This window comes from Myotis myotis, unplaced genomic scaffold, assembly GCF_014108235.1.
Source record: "Myotis myotis isolate mMyoMyo1 unplaced genomic scaffold, mMyoMyo1.p scaffold_m19_p_17, whole genome shotgun sequence".
Taxonomy (NCBI): Eukaryota; Metazoa; Chordata; class Mammalia; order Chiroptera; family Vespertilionidae; genus Myotis; species Myotis myotis.
Window position 1 is genome coordinate 37,780,974 of NW_023416321.1, and position 24,347 is coordinate 37,805,320.

The following is a 24,347-nucleotide window of genomic DNA, read 5'->3' on the forward strand; positions in this document are numbered from 1 at the left end:
TTAGCAGAAGCAAAATATGCCCCTCAATTATGAACAGCCTGGGTTGCATAGGCGACTGGGACTTGTAAACTTCGGGGTTACGAATGAAAACACACATCATTCATGTCTTGCTTATCAGCTCTTCGTGATATGGAAATGAGCTGGAAGCTTTATCATCCTGACTTTTGCATGTATTTTCTTGATATGCTTCCAATTTTAGACATTTGGCTATTCTAGAAAGGTGGGATCAAAAACTGTAGATTAATCACAGTCATTCATTTCCTCTCTCACCTGACATCCCATTAAAATAAAAGTGAAAGACCCACAAACAGTATAAACCCATTTGATAAAGACAACAGGAGGGCAGCCATCAGCAGACGAGAGATATAAATAAATTTCTGGGAGATGGAAAGTGGGTACGTGGGATAACAGGTGGAGACGTGTGGAGAACACCACATTCAAGGGCATGCATGGAAATGGATACAGCCCAGGGAGCAATCTGCCCTCAGAGCCCTGCAGTTAGGACTCAAAATTTCACATACAAATGAAAATAAGATATGGAGCTCAAAGCAGGGTGGTTGAGTGGATTATATAAATGAAATCTGAACCCACTCTTGCACCCAAGCTTAACAGCCAGATATATATATATATCTTCATAAAATATCAGAGAATCAATCTCAAGAAAACCATGTATTGATTGTCTATTGAATCATAACAAATCACATTTAAACTTTGCCATTTACAACACCTGGACCTCTCCAGGTGTCCTGAGTGCCCTCAGGACATGGCAGCTGGCTTCCCCCAACAGAGAACAAAGAGGAAACAAATGTCTTTTATGGCCTAATATTGGAAGTCACACATCGTCATTTTGTCATATTCTATTCCTTGGAACCAAATCACTGAGCCCAACCCTCACTCAAGGAGAGTGGAATTAAGCCCCACCTTTTGAAGAGTGACATACCAAAAACTCTGTAGATCTATTGTAAAGATCATGCCCCACAAAAAGAGACCTCCACGTCTGGCACTCGGGGGTCTCTCAGTTCTAAATCCAACTCCTTGATTAATATATTTAAGGCAGATTCTACCATTAACAAGCCATTCTCATGTTCATAGATTACCAAACAACTGTATATAGCTCATTTTAAATATATGTTTTTTAAATATAAACCTAAGTATAAATTGTCAACCAAAATAAAACAGATACTTAAGGGTAAAGAGTGTAGTGTAAAAGAGAAGAATCATGGGGGAAGGGGGGTAGAGGGTAACGTGGGGACAAGGACACATATGTAATATCTTAATCAATAAAAATATATTTAAAAAATATATATATATTAAAACAAAAAAGAATATTAAAGAGGAGGGAGAGGCCAGTGGTTTGGACACCAAAAGTCTGCATCTCAAAAAAAAAAAAAAAAAAGAGAGAGAAGAATCAGCAATATTAAAGAGGAAAACTGACCCCTAAGGGATTAGAATATTCAAGAAATAGAAGATAAAATTTAAAAAGTAAAACTACAGTATGTTTGGGGAGAATCCAAACAATATTGCATCTATAAAATAAAATGTTTTACAAAATTTGAACAAATTGAGAACAAGAAGGAACTCTCGGAAATTAAAAATATTTGGCCAAAAGCAGTTTAAGAATATTTAAATGGATTGTTTGTAAAAGTCAAATTCAGTGGCTCAGAAAATATAACAAAAAGAAAAGAGACAGAAAATATGAGAGAGAGAGAAATGAGAGATGCGCTGAAGAAATCTGAGACATCCAACAGATATTGGATAACTAATGGGACTCCCAGAAAATGGAGGCAGAAAATATATTTTTAATAGCACTATGGAACTTATCAGATCTAAAAGACATGAGTCTCAGGATTGAAAGTTTCACCAGGTATTCAAGCATAATCAATGAGAAGAAGAAAAAAAACAATCAATAGACAGTTCATTGGGAAGTCTCAAAATGTCAACAATAAAAAGAATGCCCTTTGACCCTCTAAAGTAGAATTCAGCAAACTAGAGCTCATTGTACCAAATCTGGCCTACCATTTGTTTTTATAAATAAAGTTTTATTGGAACATAGTCATGCCCATTCATTTGTGTTTTATCTATGGCTGTTTTCATGCTACAACAGCAGAACTGAGCAGATGCAATGGAAACCACATGGCCCACAAAATAAAAAATATTTACTGTCTGACCCTTAACAACAACAACAAAAAGGCTGAATTGGTTTTGGATAGAAAGGAGAGAGAGAGAGAGAGAGAGAGAGAGAGAGAGAGAGAGAGAGAGAGAGAGAGAGAGAGAATTCACTTACAAAAGAACACAATTGAGCCCGCATCAGAAACTTTTCACCAGTATCCCTGAATGCCAGAGACAATGGGAAAATGCCCTCAAGGTGCTGAAGGCAAATCATTTCTTATCTTAAAATTCCACACGTGGCCAAAGTATACATCAAATGCCAGGAGAGTGCAGAGGCTTCTCAGACACTCGACACTCAAGGACTGGGAAGATTTACCTCCCACGTGCCCTTTCCTCGGAAGTTACCTGCGGGAGTAAATCAGGAGACAGGAAGTGTCAGGGGACAGTGCCTGGGTGGCCGCTGTGCCCTGTGCCTAGAAAGCACTCCACCAGGGCTGCAGCAAGAAGATGGAGATCCCGGGCATGAGGAGGTTTGAAAGACTTCACTGTAGCTTTGAGGATTTGGAGGCGGGAGGAGGTGATGCCGTGGGGGGTGGGGAAAGACAAAGACAACTCTCTGTGGAACTTACAGAGCCATCAAGGGCTCTCACCCTAAACTTGTCTGCTGCCCTGAGGACTACTCCCCTGCATTACGGACTGAAGAAGAATTCCACTTCCCTAGAAAGGAGGACCCGGACAGATTCTGGAATGTTCTTTCACCAGGAAAACCTGATGGTCGGCCCATCCAGGGAACTCCCTCAGGGCTGAAGTTCTTTTCCGAAAGGGGCTAGACGTGGCCCATTCGGGACCAGGAGCTCGGCAAGGACGTGAGCTCAGGCTGCGCTCTGCCTTCCCTGCAGTGGCCCACCCAGCCTGCCCAGCCTGGGGAGGAGAGGCGGTAAGCATGATAGCTGCTCGCCAACGCTTGCTGGCTCCTGGCTTCTGGGTTCTAGTTCTGTGAGAACCGCATTTGAGAAGGAAACTTGAAAATGCCCTCCAGAAGCCCCAGCCTGCCCCACTCCCCTCACTCCCACGAGGAGTCCCTCTTCCCCTGAGCCCACTCCTAGGAACTCCACGATTCTGACTTCGTTGTGCTGGACAACACAATTCTCTTCCTCTTAGTCTGTGAATGTCCAGGCAGAGCCTCAAGTCTGTGTTTTCAAAGATGTCGTCCATATTTCTGAGCCCAAAGTCTATTTACCCGAGAGAGCAATTTCACAACCAGCAACAGCAGCTTCGTGGCAGCTGTTTATTAACAACTTTTTTCTCTTTACCAAATTTCCATTTTCCAGATGAAGAAAATGAGGTCAAAGAAGCTAAGCCACACACTCACTCATGGTCATGAGGTGGGGATCAGACCTGGGAGTCAGAGCCAGACTTCAAACCCAGGAATGTCCGGCTCAGAAACCTGGGTCCATGTCTTCACTTCTCCTCCTCTGCTCCCCAGGGAGGAGGGCCCGTCGCTGGAAATGTCCTTACTAAGTGTCCTTCGAGGCCCCGGCCTCCCCGTTTCTGCATGCTGCACGGTTCCCAGTGTCTGGTGCGGAGAATCTGACTGGCCCCGCTCAGGTGAACTGTGCCCTCTGGACCAACCACCCTGGTCAGGGGCAGCAGGGGCTGCAAGGGAACCACTGAGTCAGGAGGGCAACTCTGGGGGGAGACAGGCGTTGTGTGAGCTGGAGGCCACCCCCCAGGGGCCTGCTCCTGAGGAGTACAATTCCAGGAGGCAGACTGGCTGGTTTCCTGTGGCCGTGCACACTGCCATCCCGGCTGCAGAGCACTGTCCTGTTTCACCAGGTGTACGCTGGCTCCCACCCTGAGCAAGCCCCCTCTGGCTCCAGAGCAGAAAATGGAAACGCATTTCCTCTTTCCCCCAGGCTCAGGCCCGGGGTGATTGCTTGGCAATCAGCCTCCTCGCTTTGGGCTTTGGGTCGCCTTAGACATTTTTCCTACCCGGCAGCTCCTCTTCCCAAGCAGACCCAGAGCCATTTCTCAGAATGTTCTGCTCAAACAAGCATGGGACAGAACAGCTTGTCAGTTTGCCTCTTTCTTGCCGAAATGAGACCACGATGTCAGAATCCAGTCCCTTCTTCATTTAGAAACAGTCTGGTAATGGAGCGCTGGCTTCATTTCCCGGGGAAAGGAAGATGCTTCTTGGCCAGCGAGGCTCCGTGTAACCCTGGGAAGAGGAGTCATTATCTTCTTCACAACCAACCCCTTGTGGGTTCCTTCATTAATCGTAAAATAGAGACGAGGGCTGTTCAGGAGGTAAGTTTACGGGGTTAATTACTGCTGGATTATGCGTCGCACGATCACCGTGTTGGGAGGACGGTGTGGTTGGGCACATCTGGTGGAGTAACTGATGAAGATCTCCAAACCCCTCCTCTCTGCCGAGGGCATGAGTTAGAGAAACGACAGGAACGTTCCTTCTACTTTTGCAGGCTAGTGTTCAAGGTACACCGGCAGTACCGAGGGACATCAGCTCTGTCTGTGAGTGTGAGGGCCCCTGGCTTACAATGACTAGCTATACGCTGCTCCGCGTGTAAATCCATGCACACATCATCACCCATGCCTGTGTGCACACGTACAAGTGTCAGTATGCATGGGTGCACACGCACACACATGAACACACACACACACACACACACACACACACACACACACACATCAAAGTCCAGAGAACTGGCTTGGAGTCTCAGACCTCAGACCTCAGGCATTTTCTTACTTGAAGGCCGTGTGAGGACAGTCTGCAATCCCTGCGCGTTAACAGCCTCCTGTCGGGGTCAGGGACATTAACATGGCCAGAGCGCAGATCCTTCCATGTTACCCTTTGTGACAAAGATGGATGGACACATTTGGAGACTGTCTTGTCCATGTGCTTGGGGAATGCACGGGCGGGCACATAAAGAATTTATTCGCAACTAATCATCAGATGCAGTATCTCCAGAAATGCCAGGAGCTCCTCCCCCTGTACCCCCTCCCCACCCCCTACCCCCACCCCTCCAGCCCCAACAGAGAGTTCTGAAAGGAAATCTTTCTTTTCCTTGTTTCCTGACAGAGAATGGGGGTTGCTATGGGGATGGGCTGTACCTACATCAGGGGGATGAAGTTGAGGGGACTGCAATGTGGGGGGAGGGAAAAGTCTGCCTCTTGGCTTGGACTTGAGGTGTTAGACTCCTACGAAAGGTGATGGTCATCTCACCTCCTCTCCTTGGGGTCCTGCCTCTTCCTAGCCTTTGCCAGGCCTGGCGATGTTGCCCCACTGCTCTGAGCCTGTGTTTCACTCGTGAGCCGGGCTGCTGCCCCTGGGGAGAGGCCTGGGCCCCTTCACTCCTCCTCCCCCTCCTGCCTGCGGGACACACGGCAGGACAATGGCACCTCAGAGCATGTGCCATGAACCACATTCTTATGGGCGGGAGCCTCTGAGAAGAAGAGGGGAGAGAAAGCCTCTGTCTGTGTCCTTGATGGTCCAGAGGGGCTCACGGGGAGGAGACACGAGCTCCACTTCCGAGGGTGAGGAGCTGTCCTGGAAGAAGAAGAGAAAGGTCATCGCAGATGGAGCCCGGTGTGAGCAGGTGTGGAGCAGTGAGACTTCTGAGTCATTTGACAGCGTGGGCAGCGTGGGGGCTCAGGAGGGACAAAGGACTTCTGGTGTCAAGGCGAGGAATCTGGACTTCATCCTCTAGGCCAGTGGTTCTCAACCTCCCTAATGCTGCGACCCTTTAATACAGTTCCTCATGTTGTGGTGACCCCCAACCATAAAATTATTTTTGTTGCTACTTCATAACTGTAATTTTGCTACTGTTATGAATCGTAACATAAATATCTGATATGCAGGATGTATTTCCATTGCTACAAATTGAATATAATTAAAGCATAGTGATTAATCACAAAAACAATATTTAATTATATATGTATTTTCTGATGGTCTTAGGCGACTCCTGTGAAAGCGTCGTTCGACCCCCAAAGGGATCGCGACCCACAGGTTGAGAGCCGCTGCTCTAGGCACTGGGAGGTTTTCCAGCAAAGGAGGGACACACCGTCCTTTGGGAGGCTCTGACTGGCAGCAAGTGCGGGGCAGACGGGCAGGGAGTTCTATGTGGAGCTGAGGCAGCCATCGGAGGCAATGTGTCCTGATTGAAAGCCGTCACAGGAGGCTGGAGAACTGTAGTTGGGGCAGGGACACGGGAAGTAGGGTTGTGGGCAGTCCAGGGCTCAGGTACCCATTGCTGTGGAAGGGAAGGGAGAGCAAAGGGGTGAGATGGCTCTGGGGTTCGGCCACTGAGGTCTGGATGGATGGGGGTGCAGTTACAAAAGAGGGGACACAGATAGGCGAGTGCATGTGCGCACATACACACACATACTCGTCCTCATCCCGTGGTTATTAAACCCCCCATACTCTGGAGTTCTCTGCCTTGACACCTCCCATCCATGACAATGAATAGAGTGACAACTCTATTTAAATGGGGGTCACGCATCTTTAGTGAACAGCACTCTACATTTGATAAGAATTTGCCATATCTGAACTCCTCTATGAGGAAGGCCAGTGGGGGCTTTGAGAGGGCAGGCGATTTGCCTAATGTCACAGCCAACAGTGACAGCGTGGCTCAGCACAGCCTCCCACTGTGCCCCAGAGGCCGAGAGACCCTGGAGAGGAGAGACCCCTGGAGCTGGCTTTCCGCGCCCTCATTCGCCCCTTGATGAAGGTTGGCGTCGCAGCAAGGAAATCCCTTTCCATCGGTCTTCCAGCTGCCACCGTCGTATTTCCTTCCTCCAGAAAAGAGCGCAGCCAGAGAGATTATCTTGACATATTTCCTGAAGACGCTGTTTCTAGAGCGCTTGCCTGATAAAAATGATATATTTATTTGGGACCGCCAAAAGCTTGCTGAAATGAGGAATTTATCTGCATAGCTTTTGTTATTAAAGTGATTCTTCTTGTTTATTTCCTTCTAAGCTACTGATTCCATCTATAATACATGAGTTTCAGGTAATAGAAATTTTTCATGCAAGTAAATATTTTAATAACAACATTATAGTCTTGATTCAGAGTGTTACAGGCAATAGGCTGGCAGAGTGAGCAGGCGCTGCGCTGGGAGCCAAGGGATCTAGGTTCTCATCCCCACTCCGCATCTGCGACCTTGCACAAAACCCAGCCCTCTCTGGGCCTCAGTTTCCTTATGTGCAAAATGTGGTGGCTGCCACGTGCCCTCCTTGACTCACCATTGTTAAGGTCAGATGAGATGGCCCTAACCGGTTTGGCTCAGTGGATAGAGCGTCAGCCTGTGGACTGAACGGTCCCAGGTTCGATCCTGGTCAAGAGCATGTACCTTGGTTGCGGGCACATCCCCAGTAGGGGCTGTGCAGGAGGCAGCTGATTGATGTTTCTCTCTCATCAATGTTTCTAACTCTCTATCCCTCTCCCTTCCCTTCTGTAAAAAATCAATAAAATACATTTTTTTAAAAAAAGATCAGATGAGATGAAGCTGCAAAGGTTCTTTGGGGGAGGCTGCAGCCTTCGCCACACCTGGGCAGGGTCAGCATGGGGTATTAGCTAGAGCGCAGATTTCTGCAGTAACAGACTCAGAAATGCAGTGGCTTGCATAAGATACTTTGTCTCTCACAAACGCAGGTCAAAGTCTAGAAGAGATCAAAGATCCCACTCTCCAAGGTCATTCAGGGACCTAGGCTGGCCGGTTGGTGCTGCTGTCCTCAGCATGAAGCCTTCATCGCTGCACCCAAGATGTCTGCAGCCACCACTGCCACATCCCAACAAGCAAGAGGTGGCAAAAGGGCCAAGTGGTTTTTTCTTCAAGGTGATGACCCAGAACTTGCACACAGCACTTCCACTCACCTCCCATTGGCCCAAATTTGGTCACATGGCTCACTCAGCTTCCCTGGCTGCAAGGAAGGTTGGGAAATGTAGTCTCCAGCTTGTTGGCCAGGTATCAAGCTAGCACCCAGAAGAAGGAGAGAATGGATATGGGGAACTTAGCAGTATAGAGTATTTGACAACTCAGAATAATGGCCACAGGTATGGAAGGGCCCGTGAGAACTTCAGGAAAAATAAATAACCCATCAGGTGTACAACAGGCCTGCACCCATGTACCTGCCTCATATATTTATATACACACATGTGTACTTATACATGCACACCTGCAAACAGAGACTAAGGAAAAGAATGAGAGAGAAACTCAGCATATCTCTTGGTTTTCAAGGTATGTGCCGATCAAGGGCGAGATCATGGTGATGTGGTCCAAGATGCCACAATCAAGTTGGAGAGAGGTAGGTGGATTCAATATCAACGTTGCCTCCCAGCCCTGGACGAAGAAGGCCATGATGAGGACAATCTTAGGCCCACAAAGTGGGAGAGGTCTGAACAGGCTGGAGCTGGGAGCGTCACAGACTTGAGAACACACCTGACATCAGACAAGCTACAGGTCTTCACTGCTCCATCAAGCTGGCAGCCATGCACTGGTTTTCTCCAAACAGGGCTGCCCTTGACCCCCACCAAAGTACACTAACGAATTCTTTAGCTGAAGGCCACACCCCCCAACTACATGCATTCCATCTGGACCAATGGCTGATGTCCCAAGCAAGCTGACCCTTGGTCCAGACTAAATGCCGAGCCCTGACCTGAGCAGGGTTCTCCCAGATATTCCCCAGTGTCTCTGCTATGGACCCAGGAGAGAACCAGGCCCTGCCCCAAGCACATAGCAGGGTCAGAAGTCTCCCCCGGTACCATTGGAAATGATCCCATGGGAGAGGGTTCACAAGTGTGAGTGCTACAGTGACCCAGGGAAAGTCCTTCCCAATAGGCTGTACTTTCAGCAGAGGGGAGACCTTCAGAGGAGCCCCCAAGGCTCACTCTTCATTCTCACAGGCTACTCAGCAGACATTAGCAGCTCTTGTGTATTCCGATCAGTTCATAATTATTTGTCAAAATCACTTTTTCCCTCATTACTTCCTGCTGAGAATGTGATATTATGTAAATTTATGTTGTAGCTGTCACGGAATCCAAAAGCATTGCAAAGGAAGAGAAATTAACCCCCTGCTTATTAATTAAAGTTGAGTTTGGCTCCCTAGAAGGAGGCAATGTGTTAGGTTGATTTTTTAAAAAAAAAAAAAATGCATTGGTCTTCTGATGTGTCATACCTAAGTGGCACTATCTGCTGTTTTACCACCGGGGACCTGGTGCCACTGGTCACATCAACTTTTAGTTAAAGTTATTTACCAAGCAGGTGTCAGGCTAATTGCTTTTGGCCAGAACTCTAGATTGGGACCCACATTTTCATTTCCTGGGAGACAGAGGTTCTTGGTGAATAAGAATAACATTTATTGGGCACTTTACGTTCTAGGTGACAGGTGATGTGCTCAGTGACATACATATAAATGAACATTATTCCTCACCTGGGTCATGGGTATTCTTCCCCACATCTTGCTGGCCCCATCTGCCCCACCCATCTCTCATGTTACACCCAGAGTGAATCCTCAAAACCCAGGTAGATCTTGTCCTCCTCTCCCACCACATGGCCTTTGCACAGTTCTTTTCTCTTCCTGGATTCCTCTTTCTACCCCTCTTCACCTTCCTGCTCACCCTTCAGGTCAAGCCCTATTTCACGCAGACAAAAGCCAAAGTCCCATAATGGCCCAAGGATAGAGTGACCATATACTGTATCATATTAGCAGGCATACTCTTGAGAGTGACATGGGGTGTGATTAATCATTGTGACAGACCAATAAGTATAAATGCTGCTATCTTAGGCAGACCAGGACATGGTACCCTTTCTACAAGGCGATCAGGATTTGGCCCGCCCCCGCCTCCCTGACCTCCACATCTACAACTTGCTCCTCGGCTGCTCAGCTCAGGTCCCCTGGCTTCCTTGCTGTTCCTCAGCCTGAAGGCTCTGAGCCTGCTCTCCCCACTGGCTCCTCCCAGCACAAACTCAGCTGAACAAACTCCTTCCCCTCCTCCAAGTCATTGCTCCAATGTCACCTCCTCAAACTGTCCTGAGGACAACCTCTGTGATGTGCCATCTACTTCTGGCTCAAACCCATACATGACAGAGCTGGGTCATAATGACATTGTAAGTGTCATCAAACTTATTTCCCAGATGTCTGAAACACTAGCCTGGTCACCAGTTTGGCAGACTGACTCACTGTCGTCTCCTCCATGCTAGAGGCAGCTCTGTAGCACCAGAGTAAACCTCAGACCGGTGATGGAGCACAGAATTCTTATTCCGCCCTGTGTAGCCCCCAGCTCTGCTGTCTGACCCCACCATGCTGGGAAAGCCTGCAATGCACCACGTCACAGAGATGCCACCTCAAATACCTGCCTTCGCAGGTGACAATGGGAGCAACTCAGCCAGGTAGAAAGAGGAGCCAAGTGGCTCCATGGGGATGGGAGTCCTCCAAGCTTCAGAGAAACCCTGAGGCCTCCATGCCCAAATGAATTGAATTGATGCCATTGTAAGAGTCAGGATTCTTTCCATTACAAACATCAGAAACCCAGATCAAAGCAGTGTCAACCATAAAACAAGGCTGAGAAAGGTCTCTAATCAATTGGCTACAGGCATGGCTGAGCCCAAGGTTTCCAACAGCATTCCAGGATGCTGTTTCTCTGTGCACACTGTGTTCTCAGTGCCAGCTCTAGGCTCAAATCTTCCTCACAACTACAAATACCAATTTGAAAGGTGAGTTTTTCAACAGCTTCAGCAAAAATCCCAGAGAGGGCTCTAATTTGCCTAGCTTGGGTCACATGTCCATGTCTGAACCAATCACTGAGGTCCAGGGCATGGAATAGCCTATTGGCCAGGTTGGGTCACATGCTTAGTCCCAGAGTACAGGAGGTGGAGTCAGCCAAAACACATAGTCACCCAAAGCAATGTTGAGCAGTCAAAAATTTTACTTGCCCTGACTGGTTTGGCTGAGTGGATAGAGCATTGGCCTGCAGACTGAAGGGTCCTAGGTTCAATTCCTGTCAAGGGCATGTACCTTGGTTGCAGGCACATCCCTAGTAGGGGGTGTGCAGGAGGCAGCTGATTGATGTTTCTCTCTCATCTATGTTTTTAAATTTCTATCCCTCTCCCTTCTTCTCTGTAAAATCAATAAAGAATATATATATATAAAATTTTACTTGTGTTCATGACACTAAGCCCATAGGAGGGTGCTGTGTTGTTCTACTGGAAGGTATTGGCTCTAAAGAGCTCTGAAGTAGGCATCGGAGACTTGTTTCTATGAGACTGCAGACAAGACATTTTCCTTTGCAGAGCCTTACAGTTCTCTTTTTTAAAAATATTTTTTATTGATTTCAGACAGGGAGAGATAGAAACATCAATGATGAGAGAGAGTCATTGATCAGCTGCCTCCTGCAAGCCACACAATGGGGATCAAGCCTGCAACCCAGGCATGTGTCCTCACTGAGGACTGAACCGTGACCTCCTGGTTTATAGGTCGACACTCAACCACTGAGCCACGCTGGCCGGCAGAGCCTTACATTTCTCAAATGCAGTGGGAGGATAAGAGCTCTGCCAGGCACCAGAGAGCACTGTGAGGATGAAAGAAGATCATGGAGGGCCTGTGCTCCACAGGAAAGGGGCAGGTGTCCCGCATGGGAGGAGAGGGCAGTGTGACTTCCCATCTCCCTGGACCACGTCTACAAGCTCCCATTGGATCAGGGTGGAGTATGGGTTCCTTTTCCACTTATTACTCAAAGAAAAAAAACCTTCAGTCCCCCCTTATTTGGTGTTCGGATGGTGTCCCTCCCACTACTTCCACCCCATAGCCTGGAGGCACCTTCTCTGATCCCAGAGGAGGCAAGATTCATCACTCCCATACAGAGTTCACCCCACGCAGCCATGACCTGAACAGCACATCCACAATTAGCTAATGTAGAACATTTTCCGCAGAAAATGAAGCATGAAATATGCACAAATAATGAGCCCTTTGCTGAAATTCCAGTAGCTGCTACAGGGTAACCAATTTGAATAGCAGCAGTTGCAACTCCTAGGGAGGAAACCCATTAATAAGGACAATGCTTAAATCATTATGTATGGACCCCAGAACTCACTCCATAATTAATTCAGTCGATAAACATGGTATTAATCCTCCCACAGTGTGTAACTTAAATGAGGCTTTTATTGAAATATGTGGTCCAGTTTCAGGCTTCGCAAGCTAGAGCAAAAGAGGACATTGGCCATGGCAGAAAGGCCAACACAAGATCCAAGGAGAATGTAATCCACAGAGAAGAGAGCGTGCCTCGTGGCCCAGAGAGGACACCCGTGTCACCAGGGTTCACACAGAACGAGCCCCGGAAATGAACATTGGCTCAGATGTCCGGTGCCAAGCTTCCAATAGGTTCTTCTTACAGGTCATGGTGGTAATTTTTTAACTTCCCAAGCCCATCTGTGGGCAAGTGGTACAGTGCCACATGTGCTTCCAGCCTGCTGGAGACCTTCCCTGGATGGTAGAGGAGACAGAGGGAAGCCATCAGACGTTGGTGTCAGACCCAGGTCTAAATCTCAGCTTAGCTATTTACCAGCTCTTTGACCTTCAGTTTATATGAGGTCCCTTTTCCCGTTTAGAAATAATTAGAGTACCTACCTGTTAGGGTTTTTTGAAGAATAACTAATAATGGGAGCTCAGGACTCAACCTTGTGTCTAGTTCGGAATAAGAACTCACTAAATGGGACCTATTGTTATCTGTTTCTTTCATCAAGGCTAGACCCCCTGGTTCTCCGAGCCAGGTGACCAGTTGCTCTGTATGCACCAAAGTCCCCTTCTCATACGCCCTTCAGCATCAAGGCGGAGGTTAGCTCCTAATAACAAGGGGGTCTGGGTCTCAGAAATCATTAAGCCTCCTGACACACCACACCCATCGCATTCAGGTTACACCTAAACATCCATCTTATGAAATACTGCCATGTGTTAACTACCACTGAAGATGGATGATGGGTACACAGTGGTCCGTTGTACTGTTCTGCCTAGTTTTGTATATAGTTTCATTGGTGTTGGCTATTTTAAAGACCGATCTAAAATGAGTTGGATTGGGTTCTAAAGTGCATATACAGGAGCAATATTGTCAGGCGCACAAATTGGCACTCCTCTTCCCCTTCTCCTGGGGAGGCCCCTCATCTTCGGGTTTAAGGCACCAGGACATTCTTGATGCAGCTCGGGGCCTCATTGTGACTGGCAATCGATATGATAAAAGACAAGTGTAGTTTAGGAGACCCAATCACCTTCATTTTTAAATTGCACTGAGGAACATAAGTAATCCAAGCAGAGCATCTGAACTGAAGGAAACAAATCATTAACTATGACAGCTGACATGTAATGAGATTCTAATTGATACATTTCCTATTGGTTCCTTGCCCCAGATCATAGACAGAGTAAGTGGTATAATTAGGAATAGAACTCACGTGCTCTGCTTCTAAACCTGGAACTTTTTTCACCATCACCATGCAGCCATCATACCAACAACCATAAAAATAACAGCAACAAAAACAATAACCGCTAATATGCATTAGGGTTTTCTCATGGCCGTGACCTCCACTAAGTTTTTTGATGCACTATCTCATTTACTTCAATCAATCAATCAATCAATCAATCAATCAATAATAAACTTTTGAGAAAGACAATATTATCCTCATTTTGCAGATGAGGAAATTTAGGCTGAGTCTTTACCCAACCTGCCTAAGGACATATAGCCCAGGAATGGTAGGACTGGAATTCAACTTGGATCTATCCCATATACATCTATAAGTGTCTGATTGCTGCAGAAGATTCTATAGTTTACAGCCTCTACTGTCAGGCATTTGGGTTCTTACCAAGTTTTAATTCACACAAATGATGCTGCATTGGACATCCTGAACTGGACTTTGCTATCAGATCTGTCTTATAAAAGCTGCTTAAGGTTAGGGGTTTTGCCTATTTTGTTTACTTTTGTATCTCCAGGACCTAGAACAGACACTGGCACAAGTAGGCTCAATGTGTATTAGTTGGGTGGATGGATGGATGGACTAGTGGATGGACAGGTAAATGGGCAGATGGATGGATGGGTGTGGGAGTACTCTGTCACATAGATGCCCGGATGTCTCCAGCTCTTGCCCCTTCCCTCCACCCCGCCTCTCCCCTACCCATGACCTTAGTTTAGGACAGTGGTTTTCAACTTTGGCTGCAATTAGACTCTCCTGGAGACCTTTTAAAAAATACTGATGCCTGAATCCCACCTGCAGAAATTCAGGTTTAACTGACCTGGAGTGTGGTCTGGGCACTGAAATGTTAAACAGCATCCCAGGAATTCAAATGTGCAGGACCAACAGTTCAGGCAAAGTCCAAGGACCACCCTGCAGAGCATACTTGTTAGAAACGCCAACTACATGTCCCACCCCCCTGGCCTAAGAACTGATGTGCATTGAAGTTAGGAGAGCACCAACCTTTGTAAATAAGGGGAGAGAGATTAATTCTGACTGGGAGTGAACCAATCTGAACCTTCATTCACAAATCAAGTGTCCAAGAAATACCTTATTCACTTATTTTCCTTAAATCTAACTAAATCCCACTTCAAGACCCCACCCCACCACTGTAGCAGAAATGGCTATCCTCCTGGGTCCAAAGGTCCCTCCGCCTGCTGTGGGACTGCCAACCAAGGCCCCCTTCCAGGGTAGACACTCACGCCCTCCTCCCCGCCCAGGGACACCACAAATGACAGAGAGAAGAGCTGTCTGCAGGCAGCTTCTGCTTCCAGTCCTACAAAAGCTCTAAATCCAAGAAACCCAATGGCCTGGCTGCCTTCTTGGGAGGAAAAGAGGGAAAACCTAAGCCAGCCATCTCATTCTGAGCTTGGCTTGGTTCTGATCACCAGAGAGGTGAATTCAGGTTTCCAAGAAGAGCCAGTGTTGATGAATGCCCAGGGGGGAGTTTTTCCTCCTCCACTTACTACCAAATGTAAGAAGGACGATTTCCCTGACCGTGAGGATCAGGGTTATTTTTAGATCCCTCATGATGATAATGAGGGTTTCCTGGTAGACTCCAAACCTGGCCTTGGCCTTTGCCTCCTATTGCAAATGGAGTTCCAGTTTATGCAGCTCAGCAAATGCCTTCAGGGCAAAAATCCACAGGACAGGAGAGGTGCCTGTCTTCCCTAAGTTTTTGACCTCAGTGTTTCTTTCTTTCCAGTTTACTAGTGCATTGAAGGGAAAAAAATATATTTTTTCCAGCACTGTTTTCAAAGGACGGTCACAGTACTAGCAACACAGAAGTCTGAGCGGTATCATTTCTACCTCTTGGAATTCGTTGAGATTTCTACTGTAACCTAATACATCTCCATTTTTGTGAATTTGTTTAGTGTTTTATGTGTGTATAACAATATGTGTATTATCTACTTGTTGATTAAAACTTTATATATATATGAACATACAACTTTATATATATGAAATGTATGTGATCTGCTAATAACTAGGTTAATAAAATCTATATTTTTATTTTTTAAATATTTTTTATTGATTTCAGAGAGGAAGGGAGTGGTAGAGATAGAAACACCGATGATGAGAGAGAATCATTGATCAACTATCTCCTGCACGCCCCCTACTGGGGATTGAGCCTGGAACCCGAGCATGTATTCTGACTAGGAATTGAACAGGGACCTCCTGGTTCATAGGTCAATGCTCAACCACTGAGCCACACTGGCCAGGCATATGCTTACTTATTTTTTATCTCCTTTATCTGTTGATTTTAGACATAAAGAGTCCCATGCTGGTGATAGATGTCTCCACTTTTTCCTGTTTTCACCCAGTACTTTTTGCTTACTATATTTTGAAGCCACAGTATTAGGTAACTGAAGGTTCGTAATTGCTATACCATCCATCCCTCTTATCCCTTTAATACTTTTTATAAAAGAATAGTTCATTGATTTTCAGAGATAGAAGAGGGGAGAAGAGAGAAACATCAATGTGAGAGAGTTGTTTGTTATTTGCTAAGTATATCTCTTGCTATTTGTTTATTCCCATGTCCCTGTGTTATTTTTGTTCTAAATGCACTTCTTGGAAATTGTAAGGAGCTAAATTCTTAAGCCTAACCTGGGATTTCTCTCAGTAGGTATATTCCAGTCGCTCCCAGTTCCTTTAGCCTGGTTCTTGCCATTTTATTTTGTTTCCTATTTACTCTGCTTTTTTCTTCCTTCATCCACACCTCACTTCCTACCTGTTAGTGGGTGGACCAAGTATCTTTATCACATTATCCTTGCCTCATATTTACTGTTTCCCTTCCTAACATTCTTTTTCTAGTCTTCCAGAGAACACCCTTGAATACTCCACGTCCGTATTTGAACCTACATTGTCTGTCAACGCCAAGAAGGGATCGGTCTTTACATCTTCCCCTTGAACAGAACAAAAGAACTGAGTATTCTTTCCTTCCATCAACCCCCTTCCTACCCCTTTCCTGTCTCTTCCCACATTTCTATCCTCTGGGATTTTAATTCAATATTGCCACTATTTTTAATAATCAGAGATTATTTATCTTTATTGCTAAATCTTACTAGTTCTTTGCATACGATTGCATCTTGTATTCCAATGTCTTCTTTGATTCAGCTTTCATTTCTCTATTAATTTTTTGAGGTGGATTTTAAGAGGTAAGCTTTCCTGGTCCTTGCCTATCTGAAAATATCTTCCCTTTACCCTCTAGGGCAGTGGTTCTCAACCTTCCTAATGCCGCGACCCTTTAATACAGTTCCTCATGTTGTGGTGACCCCCAACCATAAAATTATTTTCGTTGCTACTTCATAACTGTAATTTTGCTACTGTTATGAATGGTAATGTAAATATCTGATATGCAGGATGTATTCAGGTGACCCCTGTGAAAGGGTCATTCGACTCCCAAAGGGGTCGCGACCCACAGGTTGAGAACCACTGTTCTAGGGCATTTTAGGCATGAGAAGTGTAGAGTGACTATAGGGCTATAGGACTGACCTGTTGGCAAAGCCACAAACAAGTCCCAGCTTAGATGGCACAGCCCTCTTAGCATAACTAAGCTTGACCTTGTGATGCTCCCTAGATCCTATCTGGGTAGCTAATGGGCTCAAGGAGGTTCAGCAAGTGCAGCCAAAACAAGTAAAACTCCCAAGAACATTGTAACTATGGTGACCACGACCTTGTTTACCTCTGACTATAAAATAAAGCATCAGCTTGCCTTCTGGGTCTCTCTCTCTGTGGCCTCAGCCAGGCACAGGAGATCCACTGAGCCCCAGCTTATTCTCTTTGTCTGTCTTTTCTTTAATCCTTTGCCGCTCCCCCTCAGGTTCACCGAACCCTTGGCTGTGCTGGCCCGGCACAAGAAGTAATTCTACCTTTACAGTATTTTCCCTTAGAGCTTGGACGACTTGGTTCCTTGTAGTCTTGCATCCAGTGGTACTCATATCTGTTACTTTACAGAAAGCCTGCTTCTCTTCTGATCTTTTGCTCTTTCTAAAAGGTTTTATGATGTTTCTCTTTATCTCTGATATGATGAAATTTTTCTATGATTGTCTGGGGGTTCCTGCATTTTTTATTCAACATGCTTGGTCCTTTAATAATAATAATAACAATTATAATGTTAGCAGCTGGCATCATTTTGTCACATGACCAGCCTACTAATACTTTTTAAGACCCTATGCTGGATTCTATCATAATAGCCACTTTAGAGAAGAGCAAATTGCACCACAAGAAAATAAATACATAAAAATAAAAGCACTCTTCAGCCCTGGAAATGATTTTACAATTGTTTCTTAGAGAATTTCCTCCATTTCATTCCCTCTGCCTCCTCCGGTTTGTCAGATATTGGGATCTGAGGTCAGTCTCGATGCCCCCAGCTGTCTCCTGGCCCCCACCAGCTCTCTCTGCATTTGGCACACCCCTAGACAGCACTCCCCACATTTTTGCAGCAATGCTTGCTGCTAATTCTATTCCACCTGCTTTTTACCTCCTTAAGATTATTTTTCTGTCTTTACTGATTTTTAGAGAGAGGGGAAGGAAGAGGGATAGAAAAATAGAAACATCGATGAGAGAGAAACATCGTCAATTGGCTGCCTCCTACTCACCCCTCACTGGGGATGAGCCCACAACCCGGGCATGTGCTCTGACTCAGAATGCAACTGGTGACCTGTTGGTTCATGGGTCGATGTTCAACCACTGACCCACACCGGCCGGGCTCTTCTTAATAATTTTTCAAATAACTTCTGGCTCACCAAGGGCAAGCTTCTGGTTTTCCAGTGTTAATATGAATCGTTCAGACCTTTCCACCATGTCGAAGATTCAGAGCAAGAAAGATAGGCAGGTGCTTAGTTCACCACTTGACCCAATTTCCTTCTCTTTGAGACAAAGAGCAGAGACTCCAGTCACCTTGAGAAACGAGGACTTACCGAGGAACACGGGTAGCGATGAAGTAGACAGGTGTCTCTGACCGTGGCCAGGCCTCTCGGGGATAACGGGCATCACGCCTGGCTGCATCCCAATGGTCCTGAAAGTTCCTTTAAAAACTGGGTTTTCATTCAGGAATCAAGATCCTCTACGCTGACCGCCCCGATCGCCCCGACCGCCCCGATCCTCTCAGGAGCACACACTGCTGTCCCAAGTGGCCTGGGTGTGAGAGCGGCTGGTTCCCTCCGCATGACGGGGGTGCATCTCGTTTCCCACACAGCAGCCAGCTTGGGGCCTCCTCCCCGTGGCCTGAGGGCGGCTGAGCCCTGAACAGTGGGTTTCACACCTGGGCCCTGCCAGTGGATTTTCATCCTGGGCACATTCTCTTGCTGGGACCCAGTGCCCACAACACTGCCGCAGTCTGCTCCTTGACCTGAAGGCATCTGGCGTGAGCAGATTCAGTCTCTCTGCACAAAAACCTGAGCAGATGCTGCTGTTTGGAATCTCCTACAGAAAGACCTGCTGGTTTCTGATCAGCTGGACACCCCGGGAATCATCCTCAGCATTCTCTCTCCCACAAACAGCGTGCTATCAGGATCTGTTGGTTCTCCCCCGGCCAGTGTGGCTCAGTTGGTTGGGCATCGTCCATGCACCTGAAGGTTGCCGGTTCGATTCCCAGTCAGGGCACATGCCGGGTTTCAGAATTGATCCCCAGCAGGGGGCCTGCAGGAGGCAGCCAATTAGTGTTTCACTCTCACATCAATGTTTGTCTCTCTCTCCCGCTCTCCCTTCCTCTCTCTCTAAAAATCAATCAGAATATTTTTTAAAAAATATTTTGTCTATTCAGGCCTCCTATGAACCCCTTCTCTCCAACCCCACACCGTCCTCGGCCATGCACGCCTGCACCCACAGTCTTCCTCCTGCCTGGGATTCCTGCCTCTAGTCTCACCCCTCCCACGCCACCCCCAGTCTATCACTCCATGGCAAATAGAGTGAACTTTCCAAAGATCAACCACATTCCCTCCGATGGGCTTCCCATCGGCCCCCAGATGCAGCCCAACCGCCTGAGTGGCATTTCAGGCCCTGCACGATCTGACCGAAAGCCCCAGGTTTCACCTAAGGAGACAGAGCGTTCATTTCTCATGCAGACCTCTCCCTGCCAAGTTCTCGCGGGCCTCCATTCAACCCCTCCGGTGGGGAGACTGTGGCTTTATTTCTTTGGAGCCTGTCATTTTATACAGCGGAGAGTAGCAGGGTTATCATTATATATGGTAAATTGAAGCTGTTATTAATCAAAGCATCCCTGAAAATATCAAAAACGTAATGTGACATCTCAGCGCTCCTCTCCCGCTGGCTCCAACCCACATCCAAAAAGAAGCTGACCTTTTCCGCAGCCGAATTATAAATGTCAGAATCGCGTGGCGCTATCCTTCAATTACTGTCACCTTGAAAGGGGAGAGCGCTGGAGGCCTCCCACTGAAGTATTTTCAATCACAGATATATTTCAAACACTCCGTCTCCGTGAGAGGGGCGCGCTGGCTTCTGCAAAGCTGTGCGGCCCCCGCTGCGGGTTCTGCGCCAGGTGCAATGACCCAGAAAGTCAGCAACTCCAAAGACGATTTGGGGATTGACCAGAGCGGCCCATCTGATCTCCTTCTGTTCCAACAAACTAAAGATTTAATTTTTTTTTTCCAATGGCTATTTCTAGCAGCACCACAATGATGGCTCCACTGCCTACCTCCTAAATACGGTAATGTATAGATTGCCTTTCCCTTGACTAAATTATGTTTTTATTCTGCAGCCTTAAATAACAACAAAGAAACTTTCCTTCTGGTCATATTTCTATTTGTCATTCCAAGTCTTCATTCAACAAGAAGGCAGAAAGGGTTGAGTCCAATAATCTGAGGAGGGGGAGTGGGGGGGAAGCAATTTCACATTCCGGGCTGATGTGATGTTATGGTATTTATAGCACAAACCTATCAAATTAGCATCTTCACATGTTACAGAATAATGGCTTCCTCTGTCTCCTGTAACCTATATTTAGAGTGGAAATTCTTTCCCCTTCTGCACTAAATTAAACAAGGTAGATCATTAGATTTTAGTTATTACGAAACATGGGCAATCAATATTATTCTCTCTTTCTCTTTTTAGCAGAGCATCCTGGGTCTGATTGGAGCTGGGAAGTCTGGCCCCGTCACAAAGAGAAGAGTTATGAATTCCCTGGGCCTCACCAGGGAGCTTGGCTTCACTGTGACCATTCTCTGCGGCCAACAGCATTGTGTCTGCTTCCAGGGGCAACGGTGCCAGAACCCTGTGGTCATTGGGGTGGTCAGAGCCAAGGGCAGCCTGACCCATGAGTCTCACCAGCTGGTGGTTGGCCTACATACGGGTCCATTGCACTCCCACACATGCTGGACTTTTCCCCTCCTTGGGGGCCCGGGGTCTCTGATTCTTCACCCCCAGCTCAGAAAGTGGGGCACAAATATAGTTGGCAAGGAGGATGTTTTGTAGCGGGGGGGGGGGGGGGGAGAGCACTCATTCTAAACCAGCATTTCAAAGACAATAGGTTGATGTGGCAATTGACCAGAGTGCAATGAAAAGACTTTAGAGTAGTGGTTCTCAACCTTGGCTGCACATTAGAATCACCTGGGAATCTTTTTAAAATCCTGATTTCTGGGCCTCATCCTCCAGAAATTCTGTTTCTTTGTTATGGGGTGGGGCCCCAACATTAGTAACAAAGAAACAGAATTTCCAGAGGATGGGGCCCAGAAATCAGGATTTTAAAAAGACTCCCAGGTGATTCTAACGTGCGGCCAAGGTTGAGAACCACTGCTTTAGAGGAAGCTGTGCTAACCAAGACATGAGCAATGCCCAGGTGGTGGGCAGAGGGTAAGGTGACCGACTGTCCCAGTTTATCAGGAATGAGAATGTCCCAGGACATGGGGCTCTCCCGGATGAAACCAGGACAGTCCCAGGAGAACCGGGGTATTGGTCACGCTTGGAGATGGTAAAGCCCTTATTATGTGCCTGTGTTCATACCCTCCCCAGTCCCACTGCCCCCGATGTCAGAACCTGGCCAAACCTTTGAGTGGGGGCCCAGGAGAGTGCTCAGAACCTATTGAGAACATCAGCAAACCTCTGGGCAGATAAAGTTTGCATTACTGATGGGACACTCACATTGCTCCCAGGAGGGGGTGCAAGACGGGATCACTGACCACGCCGCCGATAGAGGTTTCATTACTGGTACAGCCCCTTCCAGAACTCAGCTCAGGGGCTGGCCAGAGAAGCCAGGATTTGGCAGGCCAGGCTGGTCCCTGTGCCTTCCTCAGGTGACTGGCCCGGCGGAACCTGGAGGCCACTGTCATCCCCCACCCAGCTCTGTGTGGCTCTGGACCCTCCGTGCTGCCTCTCCTGCCTGCCTCCACCCCCCCCCCCCTTAACAAAGACCAGCAGAATGCCCCTCTCACCCCTTACTCACTGACCCTTCACCCTGCTCCTCAGACTCCCCATCTCAAGTAACAGCAACTCTAGGCTCCCAGTCACTCAACCCGAAACCTCAGAGGCACCCTGACTCCTCCCGTTCTCTCACGTCCATGCTACAAGCAAATCCTATTGGTCCTACTTTGAAAATATGCCAAGAATCCAACCACATCTAAACACTGCTGTGGCTGCCGTCCTAGGCCAAGGCACCTCTCACCTGGCCTGTGAGTGGCCTTATGACCGTCTCCCGCCGCTGCTGTCACCCGCCCTCACCTTGTCCTCAACAGTGCAGCTACCGCGAGGCTTTTCAAGTGTCTGGTGAGTCCACCATTTCCTCTTCTGCTCATAAGTCCTGGAGTGGCTCCCCATCTCTCTCAGGGTATAAGGGAAGGTTCACGGGGGACCTACAGGGCCCAGCTGCCTCTCTGGCTGCATCTCCCTCACTCCCTCCGTTCAGACCAGCTGGCCATCTTGTTTCTTGAACGTGCTGCACGCCTGTCTCAGGACCTCTGCAGGCGCCATGCCCTCTACCCGGATGGTCTCCCAGGGACCCACAGGGCCGGCTCCCTCTCCATCTCAGGCCTTCCCGGTCAGCCAGCATTCCCCACTCCGTCCCCTGCTTGCTGCTTCAAAGCGCTTATCACCATCACCATCTAACACACTAAATACTGTTTTTTCCTCCCACTAGAATGTAAACTTCGCTAGGGTTGGGATAGCTTCAATTTTTTTTTTTCATGTTTATTTCCTTTCTACTTTTATCGTTTCTAGCACTTTAATATGAACATTTTCAAGCATAAGAAAAGTTGAAAACATTGCACAATAAACACATACTTACCACCCAGATTCCACAATTGCTAACATGTTGTGACATTTGCCTTATCGCGTATCTAACCGCGGGTCCAGCTCTCATTCTGCCCATCCGGCCACGCCCGTTTCCAGTGCATTTCAAGGCAAGTTGCGGGCATCAGTATCCTTCTCACCTAAATTTTTCAGAATGCATATCAGCAATCAGAGTCCAGTATTTATGTGCAATTCTTCTGAATTTGGGGTAGTAAATTTTACATAAAGTGCATAAATCTCACATAGAGGGAAATGCATAAATCTTAAGTGCATCGCTGAACAAGTCTTCATAAATGCGTGTATCTGTATAACCTGAGCTTTTACCAAGAGCCAGAAAATTGCCTTCCCCCAGAGAGTTCCCTAAAGGCCCTAATTTGTTCCTCTCTGAGAGCCGAGGCTTCCATCTGTCTTCTCCACCCACTGTGGCTGGCTAGCCCTTAGAAGGGTCTCTGACACGTAGCAGGTGCTCAGTACGTATGTACAGGACGCTTAAATGAATGATCTCTCGCAGGGATGAGGTTCATGGGAATGAAGCTTTCGTTCCCTAAGACCAGTTGGTTTCACATGAGTTGGAGGAAAATTCCCGAGAGACTCACTCTGAGCACAGAAAGCAAGGGAGACTGCACCCGGACCGCACGCTGGGAAGGCATAGACGTGCCAGGGACCCCTGGACTTTGTGCCGGGCAGTCAGCTCCCTGAGGCGCCGTGCATTGAGCCCACAAGTGCCGGGTGGCCTGTGACCCACCCAGCAGCCAGCGGCGGAGCCCCACCAGCCCTCCTCCACCACAAGGATAACTAATAACCATTTCGCAGTTGTTTGAGATGGACGACTAATATTTTCTCGATCTTAGGCGAAGTGTGTAAAAATGTACTTGGAGGATTGTTGTTATTTATCTTAATGATATGCTCATTTCTGCAACTACCCAGATCGACCTCTCCGCCAGATAGTCATTTCCAAGTCCTTCCCACGGAGCAAGTCGGAGTGGAGAAGGCCCCGCACAACGGCCAGGTGAGAGAGCCCGCGCTGCCCGGCGCCGCACGCTGCCCAGCGCCGCACGCTGCCCGGCGCCCCACGCTGCCCGGCACCCCACGCTGCCTGGCGCCCCATGCTTCCAGGGATCACCGTGATTTAGGTTTGGTAAAACAACATCCCATTAAATTAATGTGGTTAATTTGAATTTTATTGATTTCATAGTTTGCCATTCTATAAATTGTCCATTTGTTTTGCTTTTATAGTCATACTAGGGGCCCGGTGCACGAAATTCGTGCACTGGGTGTGTGTGTGTGGGGGGGGGGGAGTGTCCCTTAGCCCAGCCTGCCCCCTCTCACATAGTGGGAGCCCTCAGGCGTTGACCCCCATCATCCTCCAATCGCAGGATCGGCCCTTTGCCCAGGCCTGACGCCTCTGACAGAGGTGTCAGGCCTGGGCAGGGGACCCTCATTTCCCCCCATCACTGGTTCTGCCCCCAGCCCAGGCCTGATGCCTCTGGCCCA